Source organism: Callospermophilus lateralis, chromosome 2 (genome assembly GCF_048772815.1).
Source record: "Callospermophilus lateralis isolate mCalLat2 chromosome 2, mCalLat2.hap1, whole genome shotgun sequence".
NCBI lineage: Eukaryota > Metazoa > Chordata > Mammalia > Rodentia > Sciuridae > Callospermophilus > Callospermophilus lateralis.
Window position 1 is genome coordinate 70167903 of NC_135306.1, and position 19491 is coordinate 70187393.

At 34.7% G+C, this 19491-nt stretch overlaps 1 protein-coding gene across 5 annotated transcripts in view; it reads right to left on the reverse strand.

Annotated features, from left to right (window-relative positions):
- The window catches only part of Trpm3 (transient receptor potential cation channel subfamily M member 3), a 788425-nt gene that overhangs the window by 674824 nt on the left and 94110 nt on the right, over positions 1-19491 (reverse strand). The window lies entirely within an intron of this gene.

Consider the following 19491-nt stretch of genomic DNA (forward strand, 5'->3'; position numbering starts at 1 on the left):
CAAAAGAATTCAACTAGAAGATATCACAGAAGGAAAAAAAATGAGGTGTCAGAAAAGAGATTAATAGATTAATATGTACATCAAAGCTTTGTGGAAGACAAACAGAAGTAGAAAATCTAAATGTCAAGAAAAAGTTCTAGATAAAATAGCCTACTGCTTGAAGCAGAAGCTTGGACTCATGGAAGCTTTCATCAAGATTTTTGGTTGTGTGAATGACTTGGATATTTTTTTGTTATAATAAGCAACAGAAGTCTGCAATACATTTTAATATTTGAAATTCTATCACATGTTTAGTAGTGGTCTTACATCCCAAAAGATTTTAGATGACTAAAGTAAGCTTTCTATTTGATCATAGCCATCTTAGATGTCAAGACAGACCTCACTGATGTATTAAGTAAACATTAGCCTGTAAATTTTTCCCAGAAAATTTATTAACAGACAAACCACCCAAGTAGTTCATCTAATCAGATTGGTAAAACATCATTAAATGTTGTTGTTCAAAAGAAATAATTATTATTCAAAATATTTCTTGTAGGATTTCAGTAAATTACCCTAAGTTATTTAGCATCTTCATATGCACCTAACAATCTAACCTGATATATTAGTCTAGAAAGGACTCTTCAGCAAAGTCTCATTGCCTTAGGTAACAGCCAAGGTAGACTCTACCAGCATTTCTGTGTAAGTAAGATGGTTGCAAGGAAAATGTCAAATCCTGTGTCATGAACACCACTTCAGGAACAAGGCTGAGTTGGTTGGCCTTTTCCAATTTATATTTCAGAGTGTCAATGGAGACCATTAAAATATAAACTGTATTAGAGATTTAGCCTAGAATTTCATGAATAAGTATCACATTGACTAGTTTATTTTATGTACCTTATCTCTAAATTTAGATTTATTTTCAGAATGATGTGCTGCACATTTAAGCAATTCTCCCTAGATAACATTGATTTATTTTTTTTGAAGGCAAAGCATTAAATTTAGTGCACTGACTTGATAGAAAGTAGTTAGTTCAAGTAACAGTTAATTCAAAGTTAATACTTCTGCTAGAAAGTATGTTTGCTGATAAAAATTAGCTACTTTCGTTCACCTTTTTGCAATATTTTCAAGTCTTTTTTGTCCTCCACACTAAATGTAAATGTCATGATTGGGCAATATAGCAAATATATCAACATTTGGGAACACAAAATAGCTCTATTCTTTCTCTTTAGTCTTTCACACTAATTTGTGCTGTTCTCATAGTCTACCATTTAAACAGTACAGTCTCGGTTCTTCAAAAACACCTTTATCCTTTATGCCTTGCAGCAGGATTTGGATTAAAGTCTTTAAAATGAGTTAGATTAAATTTAAAGGGAAAAGGCTTCAGTGTCAATCACATAAGTTGGTAAATGGTTCGACTTAGGAACCACAGTCCCCTAGAGTAGCTCTTTCTTCTAGTTGAACTCTACAACTCAACAATCTCACACAAATAATTTTATTTCTTCTTCACATTATCCTTTGAAGGTTGTGATGAATGAATAATTATGTATGTGTGTATACAAAAATACTCACATATATATATATATATATTTCCCAGGCAGAGGAAATTGATTTGAATATTAACCAAGTCAGTAAGGATAACATATGAGACATAGTTAATATCTGCACCTTTCCCATCCAAAGCAGTTAATCAGGAATGCATAATTGATCCCAAAACAACAAACACTGAGCGTGAATATCTTGAGAATTTGAACCAAAACAAAGAGACCCCAGTCATTTGGACATTGTCGTTGAAATGAAAGGCCACCGTATAATCTGAGGGACCAAGAAATGATTTGGCTAAGTCATATCCAACGTAGGACCAAGCAAAAGAAGCCAGTTAATAAAATGAAGCTGACATGCCAAAATCAGAGAGAAGATAACATGAAGGAAAGCATGCATACCACAAGAGAGGAATAAAGGGACCTCATTCTTGGTTTTCTACCCAGAGCTCTAGAAGACCCTATTGTACTTTGCTTCCTGATCTTGGATGACAGTGAAATTGAAGACTGGGGGCTCACACCAAACCCCTTGGCTTAACCTGGCCTCGGCTGTCTCCATCACACCAAAGCTGCCCTGACTGCAGACCAATGGTAGAGCCCTGACCTGACCTATAAAGGCTCTACACTTTATTCCCAATGCTCACTGTCATGCACAAAACCAAACTTTCTCTTTCTCATGGATTACATTTATCTGATACTTTAAATAAAGGGAGTGTCAGAATGTGCTCATCTGGTGTGAGTTTCTAATCAATCTATAGATAGAAAACCATAAATCTGTATAATCTACCTATGCATGCAATACAATTACTGTTTATATATTTGTATATACACATCTACCTACTTATATGTATATGCAAGAATAGATCTACACACTATATATACATATATATGTATATATACATACATCTGTATATATTTAAGAAAATTATAATTAGGAAAGGAACCATAATTAGGAAGATTTAAGGAAGCAATACTTAGGGTAAAAATGAAGAATCTTAGAAATCATAGGTCTTTTAAGTGATACAAAATTCAGATTTGTGGGTCTCCCCCGAAACAAAACCAGAAAAACAGACCTTCTCTAGCGTAAAAATAAAACAGGTTTCCACATGACTGTGGAACAAGTCTCATGTCAACAGTAGCCATGTTCTACATTTTGAGGCAATGTGGTAAGTGATAAAATGTGCTCTCGTTTTTTCAAGCACCAGCTTGTAATTATCATGTGATATCTATGAAGGCTGCTGATTTATTTGTGAGTTTTACACATGCTTATTGAATTCTCACAAAAACCTTGTGAAGAAAGTATTACCCAATATTCTTGTGAGAAAAGTGAGGCTCAGGGAGACCAAATATCAAGTCAAGGGACAGAGACTGTAAGTCATAAAATCCCCTTTTGTCCAGAGAGAAGACAAGGAGATTACATTTTAAAGACATCCTCTAACCTAATAGGTAAATAATTTGTTACACAATGAAAGAATTTCTTAGAGAGAAAGAGTAAGGGCAATAACTAACTATCCAGATCTTCAAACATGCAGCTTCCCTCCTTTCTTCTCAAAGATGCTAACCCTATCCCCTGGCAAAATACACACACACATATGCACGCACACACGCACACACAGTGATGCTGGATTTGTTATACTTTATTAAATGAAAACAGTAATTTGATAATGATTTTTCTGTTGAGGTTTGATTTCTCTATTCTTGTAACATTTTAATAACTAACATAACTGGATCCACCTAGAGATTTCACACATTTGTTGCACATTTGAGAGGAATCTAGACTATCTTTTAGAAGATATTTTCACCACAGCATGAATTCCATCTACAAAATCAATTCTATAAATGTCATAGACATTACAACATATCTGATGTTATTTACTTCTTCCAGTTCAATATTTGCCCATGTTAGAAAACAGCTTGACTTCCTAGGTTTGAAAGACTTAAAATATAGGCATTGAGTCTAATGACCTCAGATTGTGGGTCACGAATTTGCTAAATGTGGGGAAGAACATATACAATTTCAATTGACAATATGCTGCTATTTTATATCCAACAAAATAGTTTATAATCCTAATCATGACATTTATTGATAGTAGCTCAGGAGGAATCAGGAGACAGAAGACCTCTAGAAGAATCAGGAAACTACTGTATGTATTATTTCCACTTTTAGATAAGGAAACGAAGGTTTTCTCAGGTGACCAGAAAATTAACAATATTTATCAGATGTTTTGGTATTACAAGTATTAATTTGCAGATTATAACCTTTTGAGGGGCAGAGAATGTGTATTTTATTTACCTTTGAATCTGTAACACCCAATAACTTGCCTGACTCAGCACTAGTGTGCTGTTTAGTGTTGGTTGAATGAGTAACATTCATAAAGAGACTGCTTCAGCATGAGTTATAATAAAGTCGAGGAAGTAGATGATTGCTATTTTTATAATGCAAACTTTGCCTTCATGGATGTTGCCATTTAGTGTTCCAAGTGAGTTTGCAAAGAAGCCCGGGTACATCCTTTTGTGACAAGGTAGATGAACAGAAAGAGAGAAGCCATCTGGAACTTCCCCAGGTCCAGAAACACCTTTCCCACGCTTAGTAACTCTGAAGTTCTAGCAATAAATGAGAGTCACTTCTCATGACCTTTTAGAACCCAGCAGATGAGAAACAAGACAGTGTTCCTATGCAGCTCCCAAGCTCTATTCCTACTGAGTGTGCCCAGTAATGACTTCAACTGTCAAGATCACACCAGAACTGTGTGTCTGGACATACTGGCCAACCATGTTCACTGTTTTCACAACCTCCACTCTTACTGAAAATGCCTTAGTTATAGACTATACTATCCACCCTGGACTAGGTGATAGGATCTGCTGTTTGGAGTTATGCAGTTTCTCCATTTTCCTTGGGCCATAGTATTTGTCTTCTTATTGTATTGAGGCATAATATCTTAGCTTTCGTTATGGGGTTCTACAGATTTGATATCAAATTAGAATTTTGTTTTCATCTTATAAGGATCAAGAAATCATTAAAATGAGGCTAGCAATGGAGAGCAATGGGCAACTATCCAATGCCTTTGTTCTTGTGATTTAATATGCTTGTCTTTCTAGGAATGTCTAAGAACCATTAAGCTGGAGCAGATTGACTGATCAGCCACACCATACACCCTTTGTCTCCCCAGGTCATCATCCCTCGAGACAAGAGGCAGCGACTTTCTAGGTATGCACAAAAGGATTATATGTGCTGTATGTCACATGGGGGCACTGAGATGAACTTCACTGGATAAATGTGCTACATGAGATTAGCACTCTGAAGAGATGCAACAATGCAATACAAATTATTCATTAGTTGTCAACCCCTCAAATGTACAGTGAATGAACCAGTGTTTCAAAAGGTTTAAGTAATATAGTATGGTTTTTAATTCTGTGTACCAAGAACAAAACACACACTGTTCCCAGGTTCCTCAACTCCCTCTGCATCCATGCAACATCCTCTGAATTGCCTTCAGAAGTCACTTTGCTTCAGAAGCAATCTGTGCCTACTAACATCTCCCTGAGAGGGTCTATCAATGTTTAAAAATGCTGTGATGTATTAATCATCATACCTCCACTGCTTCCCAAAAGTATGTAAGAGGGATGGTTTCATGTGTGCCAGCCAGGTGTGGCACTTAACCTGAAATAGTACAATAGCAACAGCAGCCCTTCAAATAGCCAGTTTGACTACCCTGGAAGTGCATAGGTTGGATTCATTTGGGAGATGAACTGCCCTCTGGTATCGAAGAGAGGAAATGATTACAGATGGCATTAGCCAAAGAAGTGGTAGATCACTTTTCAAAGGGAAAAAATGCTGAAATGACTAGAGTGAAGAAGTCAAAGGGTCCCCAAATCCCTGTCTATATTCTGATTTCTCTTTCATCTCTGCCACTTCCCTGGAGCCCAACCTGGCTAGGTTAGTCCCTAAGATGTCCTGCTACACCACTTTATGTTTCTTTCTGATCATTTCCTCTCCCTCTCCCTTCTCTTCTGGCTGGGGGTATAATGACTGACATATGGTCTCTCTGAAATCTAAAGTCAAGGAGGAGAATGTTTTTAATTATCTAGCTAACACCCTAGAACTAATTGACTACAACAATCTAGAGGTTGCTTGTCACTCTTTATAAGGGACTGACACCAGGTGTCCTGCAAACAGGTTTGAATAAGTCCACAAATAGCTATTGGAGCAGAATATGATTAAACAATTAAGGGGATAAAGCTTAATTCTAAGAACATTTAAAAAATCACAAAAAGTAAAACAAATATGAATTAACTTTCCACATATAAGTAATTAAATTCTCATTCAATACTCCTCTGACAAGCCTGGGTAATTATTACAGATTTAAAAATTGCTATTTAAATATATTCAGACAGCACAGAAGAATATCCATTTTTTTTTACAATGTCTTCCAATTCTGAGGAAATAAACTTGATGGAAAAGTGATTGGAATACTGAGTTCTATTCCCAGATGTATATCTCTAGCCCTGTAGTCTAGAACAAGTCATTATTCCTCAGCTACAGGACTACTACCTTTTCAGGAGTTTCCTCATCCTTTCTGATGGGAACAGCAATACATGTAACACTATAGCTTATAATCAATTCATATCAACAGTAATGCATATGAAGCAGCTTTCAAAATACAAAAGATGAGACAAGCAATTTGTTATTATTATATCTTGTGTTGCATTACAGGCTTCATTTGTATTTTAACAGCTACCGTTGATGCTATCACAGAAGGAAGTACATCTCTATAACCATGTCCCAGAGGATAAGAGCTTCCATAAGCCCATCTGGACAACTCTGAATCCCAATACAATGTAATAATCAAGAATATGAACTTAATGCAATTCAAAACTCAGCCCTGGTATTTATGGGTGAGGACTCTGACCTCTCAGCTTTAGTTTCTTTTTTATATAAAATACAATGGAGCTCTTGTGAGGATACAGTGGGATGAGACTGGAAAAATGCTCACTAACATAATCCCCCTTATTTGTGGTTTCAGTTGCCTGCAGCCAACTGGGTAGTATAGTACAATAATATAGTTGGATAAAGAGTGAGACCACTTTCATATAACTTATTTCAGTATATTTTATAAATTGTTCTATTTTGTCACTAGTTATTGCTGTTAATTTCTTATTGTGCCCAACATATAAACTTAATCTTAGGTTTGTTTGAATAGGAAAAAAGAAAGCAAAGTATATATAGGGGTCATATATATATATAGGGGTCAGTATCTGTGGTTTCAGGCATCCACTAAGGATTTGGAATGTATCCCTGTGTAAAGGGGGACACTACTATATTGAATCAATGTTAGCTAATATTTGTTAACTTTGCAGCACACACAAACACTAACAGCAACAACCCCCAGAACAGCAATGTAGCACTACTTAATTACCAGCTGCCTTGATAGTTTACTCTCATTTGGTTTATCTCTGAAACTAGCACCGGGAGAGAAGTGATCTTATAATTTTCTGTGTTTCATATACCATCTAATATAACTCCAAACATTCAGTATGGTCAGAATAAAATAGTTTTAATTATCCAATAATTCTTAAATATTATAATTGATCATAATCATATGGATTATGTTATGGTTTAGATGTGGTGTCCCCTGAAAGCTCACATGTGAGACAATGCAAGAAGATTTGAAGGAAGGGGCTGGAGATGTGGCTCGGGGCGGTAACGCGCTCGCCTGGCATGCGTGCCGCCCAGGTTCTATCCTCAGTACCGCATACAAACAAAGATGTTGTGTCCGGCGAATACTGAAAAATAAATATTTAAAAATCTCTTTTCTCTCTCTCTCTCTCTCTCAAAAAAAAAAAAAATGAAGATTTGAAGGAAAACTGATTGGGCTATAGCCTTAGCCTAATCAGTGAGTTAATCCTGGATAAGACTAACTAAAGTGGTAGGTTGTGGTTGGAGGAGGTGGGAATTGGGGCATGACCTTGGTATATATAATTGTATCTGGAGGGTGGACTGTCTTGCTCTGCCTCCTGGTCATTGTGATGTGAGCTGCTTTCTTCTGCCACCCTCTTCCATCATAATGTTCAGCCTCATGTCAAGTCCCAATGAATTGAGCCAGCCTTCTATGGACTAAGACTTCTGAAACCATGAGCCCTCAGACTTTTCCTCCTCTATATTTGTTCTGGTCAGATACTTTAGACACAGCAGCAAAAAAACAGTGACTAAAACAGATTGCTTCAAAGTCATGTAGCTGAGCATCAGGGATTCAGCAAGTGTCTCAAAGGAGCCAACTAAAGGAATTAAAGGAACTTTGATTTATAAGAGATCTGAATAAAATTAGGTAAATGGAGATGTGTTTAAAAGAAGAGTTAAAAACAAGTGCCATGGATGATCAAAATAACCTGCAGCCATAAACATAAATCAATATGTGCCTTTAATTTCTTACATCAAACCAAGAATTTCTAGATTCTTGAGTTGTGTTCTATATTCTTCCTGTATTTTTCTCCTGAGTAAAAAATATGTGCATGGCCCCAGAACTTGGGGATAACATCTTCTTATAACATAAGAAGTTCCCAGATTCTATTAAAAGAAAGAATTATAATGCACTCTACTGTCGTATATAAGTAAAAAAATAAATAAAAATAAAAGAATATTCTTGTGCAGAGAGCATTAAATTACTCCAATTTAAGTACTCATGAACCAGTGTTCAAATAACTGTAGAAAATTTCTTGGAAGCATCATATTCTGAGTTTTAATTTGAAAGAATTGTGGGATGTAAGTTGGCAGACAAGGAAAAATGAGCGAGAAGGAAAAAGGGACCAAATTTAGCAAGACAATAGAGGAAGCCAACCCACTAGACATCACAGTCTGGTAGCAGCTGCAGCATGTTCCCAACATAGCACCTAAAAATCATCCTCCTTAGGCACAGGCCTTCTTGCAGGCAGCTCTTGTGTCAATGAGATGACACGTACGAAAGGTTCAACTTGCTTGACTACCCAGAGCCGAAGCTGCAGTATGAATTCATGCAAAACCAAGTGCCAATTTTTTAAGGTTACACAGTTTAATTACTTTCAAGAACACATAGTAACCCAATTAGGCTAGCAAAAACGTTTTGTTCATATGGGGCCTTACTTTAATAAGAGAAAAACATTCTTAGAATCCTTATATAGATTCATACATAAATGATATTACTAATATTCAGAACCTTATACTATTCACACTAAATGAGGGATAATGAGTATCATTTATTGAATGCCAATCACCTACTAGTTATTATGCTACTAATACAGAATCTCTAAAATGTTAGAATTTATTATTTTGCTAACAGCAAGGATTCAATTTTCATTATAATAACATAGAAAGAAACAGAATAACTTTGATTTCTCCTTCTCAGAGAAACAGGAACAAGCTGGAGGGTATTTTGAAGGTTAAGAATAAGGCATGTTTTAAAGGCTGTACAGGAGACAAGGATGTGGGGAAGGGAAGGGGGAAAGTCATGCAAGCCATCCGTCCCAACAACCGGTACAGCCTAAGAGGCTGAAGGATGTCACCGTGCAGCTGTGTAGACTTCCCACAATGCACTGTTGGGGACACACTTCACACTGAAGTGTTGTGAGTAAGGCCCCCTGGAGGGGTGCAGTATCTAGCCTGTGAGACCCAGGTGTCTGCCCTGGGAGAGGAAGTCTGAATCTGAGTAGGAGGCAGCAGCAAGGTGGGATCAAGGACACCAGATTCAGACCACGGGATGCAGAGGCTGCAAAAATTTCTAGTCAGAAGGGTGCTGTGGTCTTTCCAGGTAGGGTTTCCCTTAGCTTCAGGTATGGCCAGAGCTCATGGAAGCACTGACCTGGCCCAGGTAACTCTCCATTTTTCCCAAGGGATTAGCCTTGGACTCAGGAAAAAAAAAAAAAAAAAGACATTATCTTTAGCAGGACAAGTTAGAACTTCAAAGCAACTTATATAATTTTATATCATTTGATTTTATAGAATATCAATAACACTTAAAATAATACTTCATAATCCTCAACATGTATTAATTACAACCCAATAAAAATAATCCTAGATTAAGCACAATTTCAGATTGGTTTATAAAGCTTCTTGTGAAAAATATTATATGACAGTAACAAAGAAAGTTACTTTGAAATAAACTCTTAATAATGTTAAAAAGCATAAGAAAATTTTCATTATTATTCAGATAAAATAGCTACATACAAATTTTTCCCAATAGTCTCAATGCTAAGTAGTATTTGATTTCCTAACAGTTACTACATATAGCTGCCACAATTTACTACTATATTCTACATTCTACGTAGACATAAAAAGAGAATTCTCAGTTCTTACTAAGTAAGGTTTTCATACATTACTTTATTTAACATATTTTTTACTATTTGTAGTATATGAATTAACATTTACATGTTATTGTGCATAAATAGTGTTTATAAATTAAATTCTCTATAAGATAGTAAAATCAGAGAATATAAAATTATGGTTAGTTGAATATAGTGACCAAAGAGCTTAATCAATATATCTGGAAAATTGATAACCCCTTTACTACAAAAATTACAGGCATATTAAAATCTTGAGTTATTTAAAAAGACACTTCAGAATCTTGTTGTACCTCAGTTTTTGTTTTAGATATTTATAATTATTATAAGGAAGAGAAAACTAAAAGCCATAAAGTAGTCAATTAGAATAAAAGTTAAGAATAATAAAGTTTATTTAGAGATATATTTTGCTAACATTTTTTAATCCAAAGGAATACTTATCCAGATTAAGTAATTTTGAATGTTTGTATTAGCAGCAAAATCCTTGCTTTCATAAAAAGCTTACCCGATATGGCAATCCAACTAAAACTGGTATTTTATTAGTAAATACATTCACATTTTCTAGAAATTACTCATAGAATCAGTCAATGAGAATATATTTTATTCCGATCAACTACGAAATGTGAAATCAGGACACAGAGAAAAGTAGAGTTATATCTGCTTCATTACCAAGATACTCATATATTTCATTTTACTTGCATTAAGTCCATGAAGATCTTGCTTCACACCACTGAGAACTCATGTACAATGTTAAATTTTTCCTTCTAAAAAGGTTAAAGCAGGGCTACAACCTTCTGATAGCACATTTAGAAGAACTTAAAAATTATGTGAAAAGTAGAAAGCACAAATTAAGCTTTGTTGGAATTTAAGTTCAATGACTTTTATGTAACATATTCTAGTAGATATTCTTAAACAATTTTTTAAAGTTTAATTTTATTGTAATAAAACTTGTATCAAAATTTGGAGAATTCCTAGAGAACTTCCAAAAAACCAAGAGGTATATGTTTAACAACTGATCTGTTTTAAATCTGGTGCCTTTCAGGTCTAATATGCTGATTCCATGTGGTAATTATGTATCCTTTGGGAGGAGTGTGGAAGCATTTGGAATTATGGATCAAATATTTCTACAAAAAATAAGATAAAGATAATTATGATGATATTAAACAGAGATTGCAAACTCAATTGCATTTAGCAGCAGAGAACACAAGTCTTTTAAGGGGACTGCATGAGGCTGACTGACTTAGATAACCCTCTCCCCTTCAGCATGGGCTGGACCTAGTGACTTGCTTCCAGTGGAAATACACAGCAAAATTAACACAATGTCAAGACTACGACTTCTGTCCTGGAAGAATTTTCCCTAGCTCCTCTCATTTTTGCTCTGATGAATCAAACTTCCTTGTAAGGAACTGCCCTATGGAGAGGTCCACCTGGAAGGACCCAAGGGTGGACTCTGGCCCATATCCCCTTAGAAAGTGAACCTTCCAATAACCAAGGGAGTGGGCTGAAATGATCCCTCTCCCAGCAGAGTCTTAGATGACCTCAACTGCAGCACAGGCCATGAGTGAAGCTTTCTGAGAAGCTACTTGGAGCCAGAGGGCCTAACTACCCTCAACTTGGATTTCTGATCCATAAAAACTGAGATAATAATGATAGTTGTTTTTAATAGTAGCTACGTAATAGAGTGTCAACCGATTTTCTAATTTTTTAAGAGCAGGCTCAAATCTAGATTTAAGTATATGAAATCAGCCTATATCTTTAAAGTAGAAACCAATTTATTAATATATAAATATGTAGCACAGCAGAATATAACAAATCTGAAAGCTAAAAGAATAGGAAAATCCCATTTTTCGAGAGATACACTACCAAGGGCCATGCCAGAGATGATGATCAAAAGTGAGCATTCATTAATTCATTTCCTTTTAGAGGAAAATCCTCTAAAACAAAAAAGAAAACTACTTTTCCTGCTACTGATGAAGCATAAATGTCAACAGAGATAGTATATTGAAAGGTAAGAAATTCCTGTTGCAAGTATGACAATCATTAATAAAATTTGAGAAAAAAAAATGAGCAATTCACCAGACACCTTGAATCAATCAAAGTGCTCACATTAAACCTGCTTAACATTCTGCTCGTGTGTTTCCAAAGAATGGTAATAAGCAAGCACTGGAGAAAACTCAAGGGATTATTTTTTTTTCTTTTTAAATTTGAAAGACTCTACTATGGTTAATATACATGAGTTGCAAACTGCTAGGAGAAAAAGGCCAATTGCTAATACAGAAATGCACTCAGGGATATAAGTCATACTAAAACATTTTAAGACAAAATGTTTCTATAAATTTGTGCCACAGAATTACCATAACATCATCTGCTGTATTACAGATGATGGCTAATCCTGTCTAACCCACTTTCAACATTTCATCCATCACTTCTATGAGAATGAATCCCAAATAGGCCTTTCTATCCTTGGCTACGTCCCTGAACTATAATCCTTTATCCCAAATTGTATTTTCTCTTCACTATCCTATTTCTTATTCAACAGCCATCTTTCTCCCCAAATTACCTCCTCCTGCACCATTCTACCACAGCCATTTCTTCCAGTTACCAAATCTGATTAGATATTCTTTAATTTTATTTCTTTAATTATCTTAAATATTACTTCCTTTATATCTCTACAAGAAATGACAGTGTTTCAAGACTTTACCAGCTAACACCCTACCCACTATCCCATTTTCTTTCCAACAGTTTACTCTATTATTAGTTTATTATATGCTCACAAATCAATGCTGAGTTCATTAAAACATTATTTAAAATAAAATATTAATTATTGATAATGATAAAATTTTATGCCACATTACCAAAAAAAATAAACTCACCATTCAAATTTTAACTGGTATAATGAAATGAAATGAGCTAAGAGTTAATAGGAAGGACATCATGGATAACCAAAAATATGGATAAAAGCAAATATAACCAACTTCAATAATAGGAAAGTTTATTAGTAAGTTTGTAAACCTGAGATGTGGTAATCACTGTGGGGACCAGAGGTCAGCTTTCCTGGACAAGATTTGCTAATTATAACAGATTGCAGTAAACTAGGATTCTCCTCTGAAACCCTGGGCAGAAGTTTGACAATCAATTTTTTATGATTATATTTTAAAATATAAGACCACTTCTACAAAACCAACATTAAGGAGATAATGCTTCATAATGCTTAAACTTAACATCTAGTAGTTAAATTTTTATATATGGAGTACTCTAAAAATAAAACATGCCTTTGTAATCTTCCTATTGTGTGACTCATGATGCTACAGATGAAAGGATCTCTTCATGATATAACTCTGAAGACACTTGCCAAAATTAGGCTCACCACTTTTCCATTCAAAATAATATAAGAAATAAATGTCTGCTGTTTTGCCTCTGATACCAATAAACTGTATTATTTGAAAGAATAAGCAAAAAAGCATGTTGTAAATGAGTTCCTTTCTGTATGTTCATCATATTTTTTCTAATTTTTTGAATAAATTTTGTTAATGTAAGGATTGACTGGTAGGATCTAATATCAGGTAAAATCTATCAGAATCTAGCATGTAGAAACTAATTTTGAGCTGCAATACTAAAAATGTTTATCTTTAGGCATTTTTAGAATTCAGAAGAGATTTATGTTCTTTTGCATGCAACTCTGCATGAAAGTGTGCAGGAGCATCAGACAAGTTCATTAAAGTCAGAAAAGTGACCATGGGGTCCATGAGACTAATCATCCAGAAGGAAATATCCAAACTGATTATTTCACCAACTACCAATCAATTCATTTAAAACAGAAAAACTGGGAGGGGAGGGGAGGGGGGATAATAGGGGATAGGAATGGTAGCAGAACACAACAGTCACTAATATGCCATTATGTAAAAATGTGAGTGTGTAACCAATGTGATTCTGCAATTTGTATTTGGGGAAAAAATGGGAATTCATAAATCATGTCAAATGTATGAAAGATGATATATCATGAGCTCTGTAATGTTTTGAACAATCAATTTAAAAAAAACAGAAAAACTACTGGTTTATTAAAACACTCCAAGAAGACCAGATATTTCATGGCAACCTAGCTTTGAAAGATAACCTGACAATAATAAAAATCATTTCTCATACCTAGAAAGTGCCAATCAGAGTCGTTAGGACAGTGGCAAAAAGGAAAGAACAGGCACTACAGAAATAATCCCCCTGAAATTAGTACTAATTCTGGCCTTCTAGATTCAAGTAACAGAAGAGTATTTGTACCAGACTCAACTTCTTGACAATAACATAAAATTTTAAAATATGTATTTTTTTTTCATGTTTGGAGAAATTGGAGACTGTCCCACAATAAACAGGAAGTGAAAAGATCCATCCCTTGGAAGAAGAATATGACACTGTGAAAGATCTCCATGTTCCAGTAGAGCAGAGGAAGAAGAGTGGGCGAGGGAGGACTGCAGAGAAAACCAAGGTACTAGGGAATTAATTGACCCAATTTTACTGTTGGGTTGTAAACATATATGAATATGTAATGATAAATCCACTATTATGTATCATTGTAATGCACCAATAAAAAAATTTCCCTATGCCTACAGCCATTCCTCTGAAAGCACTACCCATTCTTCGCAAATGAAGGCCTAGAACTCATACAGAAAATGGCAATGGATTGAGAGCTCAAAAGTCTGAGGTCTGAGGTCTCCAGGAACTACATAAATCTAGGCTAAAAGATGGGAAACTGGGGAGCCCCCCAAATCTGCACAATCTTCTCTCAAAATGTTTAAATGACTCCTTATTGTACAGTTTAATTGTACTTAAGACTCCAAGAAGCTTTTGGGGAAAAAAAAAAGATGGAATGCTAAAAGGGCTAACCAGAAACTTCAGCAGCTGCCTACAAATTCAAAGAAGCTTGGTAAATCCCTCAGTCATTCCATTAAGTTTCTATTTAATCATATCCCATGCCATTAGACTAAGGGCAAACCTGATTTAGGAACACTCCAACAAAATCTGAATCCAAGCCTCCAGGTCAAAGTGATCTCCCAGCAAGTCAACTGTTGGTTAAATCAACTCTCAACACCCTTGAGAGGCAAACGATAGAACACAGGCTCCTTAGTGTGTCAACCATAATATCTAGAATATTAATAGAGAAACATGGAAATATAACTGATGGCCCCCCAAAAGATCAGTAGGAACAGACCCAGTTATAAGACATATTTAAGAATTTATAAAATATTAAAAAAACAGATGATTAGATGATCAATGTTAAACTATTAATAAATGTGAATGTGTGAATAAAGAGATGGAGATTTTTCCAGTGGCTTGGGAGGCTAACTCAGGAGGACTGCAAATTCAAGTCCAGCCTCAACAAATTATTGAGGACCTAAGCAACATCCCCTGGCTCGATCCCTAGTTTCAAAAAAAAAATTTAAAAAGTGGGGGTGGTGAGAGAGATGGAGATTTCATGGTTTCATGAGAGATTAAAACTATAAAATAAACTAATGGAAATTCTAAGATGGATAAAAATATCTGAAATAAAACACTTAGTGGGCTATGAAATAGCTCTTGACAAAAATTCAATACCTTTTATTTATGTTTTTATTAGTGCCTTATAGTTACACATAATAATGGAATTTATTTTGATATACCATGAAGTTTGCTCATTCTCAATCCCAGGACTTTCCCATTTCCCTCCCCTGCTTCCCCTCCCTAATCCCTTTCCTCTACTCTACTGGTCTTCCTTCCAGTTATTTATTACTTTTTAAATTGGTGTGTTATATTTATACATAAAAGTAGACCTCATTGTGATGTATTCACACATGCATATAGCATAAGTTGGTCAATTTCATTCCGCTCTTTCTTCCCTCACCCATCCCTCATTCCTAACCCCTTGATCACCTTCCTCTACTCCACTATTCTCCTTTTAATTTTCATGAATCCCCTTTATTTTTCCTTCATTTTTTAAAATTTGTGCATATTATATTGTACATAATAGTGTGATTTTTTGTTACATATTCATACATGTACACAATATAACAATATCATTTGGCTAATATAATTCCTCAGAATTTCTCTTTTTTCTCCCCTCTTTCCTTCCCACCTGGTCTTTGTTCTCTACTCTACTGATCTCCCTTTGCTTTGCATGAGAGGCCTCCCCCACTTTTCTTTTCCATTTTCCTCTCTGTTTCTACATATGAGAGAAAACATGACCAATGACTTTCTGAGTTTGATTTATTTCACTTAACATAACTTTCCCATAACATAACATTCACTTAACATAATATTCTAACGTTTCATCCATCTTCCTGCAAATGACATAATTTCATTCTTTTTTAAGGGTAAGTAAAACCCCATTGTGTATATATACCACATTTTCTTTATCCACTTATCAGCTGATGGACACCTAGACTGGTTCCATAACTCGGCTGCCATAAACATTTTTAACAAAAATTCTTGATAGAAATAGATGAATACACACACACACACACACACACACACACACACTCAGTCTCCATTAAAATCTTACCTTCAGAGGAGAAATTCCTTCCAAGGCCAAGAAAAATACTACTTAACATTGAACTGCAGGGATTAGCCAATAATACACTTATCCATGAGAAAGGAAGAAAGCTGTTCCTACATGTTGGTAGCATGACAGTGCAGATCTAGAAATGCTTAGAGAATTAATAAAACTAACTTGCATATAAAAGAACTAGCCAATATAGTAAATTTAAGGTTGTTATGCAAGATCAAAATTCTTTAAAGAATGTTAAAAGACTAAAATGAAAAACAATACACAATAAAAACTAAATAAAAATAAACTTAGACAACTTCAAAATACTTATAAAATTATAAGATCTTTAAAATATATGAATAGACTTGCATAAATTAAAACCATCCCTTATTGTTTATAAAGTCTCAAATATCAAGATGTAAGACCTCTTTGAAGTTATCTTACTAACTTAGTGTGATCACAAAATAGTTTTTGTAGAGCTAGACAAGTTGATACCATATTCAAATGAAAAAATAGGCAAGAATAGCTAGAAAAATAATGAAGAAACAAAAACTATGCAGGAAATATAAACAAAAACTATGCAGGAAATATACCCCTACCCGATACCTAACTACAAAGCCCCCTTAAATATAATACAAAATTAAAGAAGTGTGCATACTGATATAAGTAGACAAAACAATAGAAACGGAGAGAAGCCCCAAAATAGACCCAACAACTTATGGAAATTTAACACATGATAAAGGTGATATCTCAAATTGCTCGGGCAAAGATACACTCAAATAGTGTGGGGATAATTGTACAGCCATCTGGGGAAAAGATAATATTAGATCAACTCCTCATGCAATATACTAGAATAAACTCAAAATGCATGAGATACAAATTTTTAAAATGAAACTATGCAAACACTAAAAGGAAAAAAAAGTGAATTATTTTGTAATTTCAGTGCAGGATATGCCTTTCAAATATGATACCTAATCTATATTCAATAAAATTATATATAGTAACTGATTATGTGCAGATAAAATATTCAGTGTGAACAAAAATACCACATTAACAGAATGACTGTCCATACACTGAAAGTAAATAATTGCTAATCATATTTCTGAAAAAGAACATATGTCCAAAATATATACAGAATGCTCAAAGTCAGTACAAAAATACATGAATTTAAAAATTGGTAAAGGAGTTAACAGTCAGTCTCCATTATTATGGTCAAAGGAAAAGACGGAGGTGGAAGAGTAGGAGGAGGAGGAAGAGGAGGAAGAGTATGGAGGATGCTGACAAGAAAATGAAGTAAATGCAACACTGATGATGTGAATGCAAAATGGCAAGGCTAGTCTTGGAAATGGTTTGGCAGTTTCTTATTGAAAGAGAAACCTATCATACAAAACAGCAATGCCAGCTCTAGGTTTTGACCTAAGAAAAATGAAAATTTATCATCCTAAATCTGTACATACATTTTTTAAAATTTTTATTTATTCTAAATAGTTATACATGACAGTTGAATGCACTTTGACACATCCTACATAAATGGAGTATAATTTCTCATTCTTCTGGTTGTATATGATGTAGAATACCACCAGTCATGCAGTCTTATATGTGCATAGGATAATAATCTCTGATTCACTCTGCTATCCTTCATGCCCCCATACTCCCTCCCCTCTACCTAAATTTTTAATAGCAGACTTACTCAAAAATCAAAAATTGGAAACTACCCAGAAGTCCTTTAGCCACTGAACAAGCTGGTACATCCATAAGGTGAAATATAGTAACAAACTATTGATTCATACTAACAAAAATGAATTTTAACCAGTTGTATTAAATGAAAGATGCTAGATTCAAAAGCATAAATATTGTATGATTTCATTTATCTGATACCTTGAAAAGCAAAGGTATAGGGTTAGACAAGAGAGCTTTGGTTGCCAGAGGTGGAGTGATAGGTCAAGACACTGACTTTAAAGCGATGGCAGGATGCATTCTGGGTAATGGGGCTGTTCTACATGAACTGATATCAGATACATGGCATCCAAAAGCCTTACACAACTATACACCACAAAGATTTTTTTGTATATATAAATTAAAACAAAAATTGGTTGTAGAGAAAGATGGAATTCAGACTGATAAACTAATTTAACTGAGTTATAAATGGATTACATAATCACACAGAAGAAAATAGGGAATAAAAGTGACTAAAGCATCTTTGAACCTGTTTAATGAACATTATAAATCTAAAGAAAACACCATTCTTGGTTGGTAAATCAATGTTACAGTTTAGTGTTTCTGAGACTAATTATGTGTACACACATATATTGTATCCATATGCATATATGTGTGTCTATATATGTGTACACACACACATACACACACACACACACATATGCTAGGGTTGAACAAATATATAAACACATTGTAGATAATGAGAGCCAGATTTATCATTGCAGAAAAAGAAATAACACCTAAAGAAATGGGGAAGACTAGAATAAACCCAGAAGCTTCGGGCTAGAGTGGGAGGTACCACCATGGACTTATGGTTTTGTTATATACACATCTATACAGAGATGAGTAGTGTGTGAGATCGTGAGTTGGTTACACCCATGTTGAAAGGAACTAAAAGCAGTGGTAACTCAGGAACAATGAAACATACTTAGCAACCAGATCTTTATTTCTAATGACCACTTTCTCACAAAATGAACCAGGGTTCCTTACTAATTACAACAGGAAAAATGGTAACTTTAGTGTGGAGAAACTTGACAGACACCAACTTAACCAAATCAAAGTTAACACTGCTAGTAACCAGAATCATCATGTACTCCATGATATTTCACTGGGAAGAGCACATCACCTCTGTTGTGTCTTATAAAATAATGCACAATCTCAAACTATTCACTAGAAAGTATCAGATGATCTCAAATTGAGAAACATTCCACAAAAGAAGAGGCTAGTACCCTTCAAACTTGCCAAGGTTAGGAAAAGCATTGAACTATCAGATTGGAGAAGATGAGGGAGACCTTATGATTATATACAATGTGAAATCCTAAGTTGGATCTTAGAAGAGAAAACTGACACTATTGAAAAAAACAAACAGTAAAATCTGAATGAAACCTACAGTTTAATTACTAGTATACACCAATGAACATTTCTTAGTCTTGGTAG